Source organism: Branchiostoma belcheri, unplaced genomic scaffold (genome assembly GCF_001625305.1).
Source record: "Branchiostoma belcheri isolate BF01 breed outbred unplaced genomic scaffold, Haploidv18h27 scaffold16, whole genome shotgun sequence".
NCBI lineage: Eukaryota > Metazoa > Chordata > Leptocardii > Amphioxiformes > Branchiostomatidae > Branchiostoma > Branchiostoma belcheri.
In genome coordinates, this window is record NW_017803046.1 from 3,767,556 (window position 1) to 3,770,101 (window position 2,546).

A 2,546-nucleotide genomic window follows, 5' to 3' on the forward strand; every position below is an offset into this window, starting at 1 on the left:
ATCCAGGGATAATACAATAATGAAAATTCAGCTTGTTGTGAGTTATGCATTGCCCACAGCCGAGGGAGACACGGTGATAAGTAATGTGTGCGTTATAAAAAGACTGTGTTTGAAAAGCCGCCATGCCATAATTTCTCGTACTTTGGTCAGATGCTCGACTACACTGTAAAGCAATTCGCCGTGCTTGGCCTACTGGACAAATGAATAACCCTATTATATTATTATACGCGAAGTCAGTGTCTTCAAAGTCAGCAGCCCAGCATGAAATACACACACCTCCCCCAACCCGCCTTATCATTGTAGCTATTCCGCGATCTAATTCAGTGGCGTGGAAATGCAGCATCACGAGGCTAATCCGTGCTGAACTGTGCGCTGCCATTAATGTACTTATACCGGGTGTGAGCCGGGCCTGACAGCCGCGGCTCCTGCCTCCCATTGCCGCCTGTCATGTGGCGATGATGCGCAGTGCACGACCTCGGTCTCCAGTCATTCCTCATCCACAACAACCAGGGACGCCGCTGCCCAGGGAGCGCTGCTAAGGACTGAGCTATATTTCTCATCACGTACCATTCGTCAACTTCGTACTAAGCACTTGTAAAAGCAGCCTTGGGAAAGTAGCTGGTGGCCTTGTCGACATTTGCAGGTGGGCGTGCCTACCTCTGGTCGAACGGGAAAAGGGTTCGGCGGGATAGCGTTTGTTTTCACATCGTTCGACACGATCCAAGGTGGGTGGTCCATTGTTATGAATGTATTGTTCACAAATAGCGTTGTGCATGAGGCTAATGACCGTTTGGTTGTTTCCTATATCGTATCTGAAGCTCAGTTTTACGTTTTTATGCTGCGTAATCTTTATTTTTCGGTGGCTAAACCGTTGGAAATATACTGCAGAACCGCTGCCCTTTCCCATCTCCTGACAGAGAAGGATTAACCAATCGATTACACAATATACAGGTGCGATAGATTTAGAAACTAAGCCCGGGCTAATCGCTCTCCGCGCGGTCTGTATTCCCGTCTCCACCCCGTTTGACCTGATTGTTTCAACATCAATCGGTCTTTAGGAAGCAAAATCTCATTTCAAGTTGCAGAGAGGTGATGGCTGAGGACGATTAAAAAGCTCGGAGTGAGATTGCGGAGGAGAAGATTGCCGTGGGCGGGTGGTGGAGACTGTAGGGACGGGCCGGGAGTGATGGCCGCCCGGGGAAGGTCACAGCCAATCGCCTGACCTCATGATTTACCAATTAAGGCCAAGTGATGGATGCCGCACTGCTACAGTTATAATTACTTCCCTAGCACGGGAAATTGACACCTTGTTGCAGTGATAACACGGATGAGCGGTTATATGTTGTTTGCACACAGAACCTTCCCCGTCAATGCTGTTTACCATTCACCGTGATTAATTTAGTATTGATCTAACATCGTTTCGGCATGATCTCATCTCGGCAATCTATTCGCATTACGTGAATTTCTATGCGAAGCATCTTTCGGTGTCTCATTATGGGTTCACTCTTGTATAATGCATCCTTATCCATATGAATCAGTGATTACACTATATAACTCATCTCCACGATTTTGTTGTTGTGTACATTATCAGTGACAAGCATTTCCATCAGTACTTATTACTCATGGGAAAGGAAATATTGTTCTGGGTGGCTAAGGTGTGGGTTTGTATGTATGTTTGCCCTGACAGAACTGGTTGGCCGCACGTGGGGGAAAGATTGACAGGAGGTTAAAAAGATCACCGGCCTCCGAGTTCTTGTTTTTAGTTGCAGTGACTATCATTCTCCGCGAAGCATATAACAGACCAGTACTTAAACTGTTGCAAAGACGCGAAACTGGCCCAAATCGTACTTTCCTTTTTACGTACTTCATTCACTTCCATAACGGTTAAGAGACCCTGAATTGAACTCTATCAAAGTACAGGTAAGACAGCCCTTTGATAGGATGATAAAGTCCATTACAGTAAAGCTACAGGAGAAGCCAAAGGGAAAGGTCTCAAAGAGGTCATTGTGTGGTTATCAATGATTGAGAAGAGTGCTTGGAGGAACGATTTCTCTCCAGGCTTACATAGCTAGTTATCTGTGGTAAATAGTTTATATTCCGTCAGTCATTACAGAAATGCCTTCCCGAATCCAACGTAGAAAACATTTGGCTTTAGATTGCCAACATCTCGACCCCAAATCGACGTTAAATGATAATCGGGTGTTATTGATTAGATGGTTGGTTTTCCACGGCTTGATGGTCAATAATGTGTTAATGACCGGGTGTGGGCGGGGAATGGCCCATGGTGAGGATTTGCACTCCCTCTCTCACTTTGAGGTCGGGATTTGGCGAGATTTCGTTTCCATTTCTGCGAGATTACTTTTTCGACACGGGATCTAATTTATTCATGAATTGTAGCGATTATGTAGGTTGCCGTATCTCCGCTGATGGGGTGGATAATCCCGTGGATATATGGGTAGGTTATACGGTTCTACTTACTGACGGTCTCTCGGGCGTGCGGCAAGTTAGGTCACCGGTTCGTATCTGTTCTGTATGGAATCTATGGA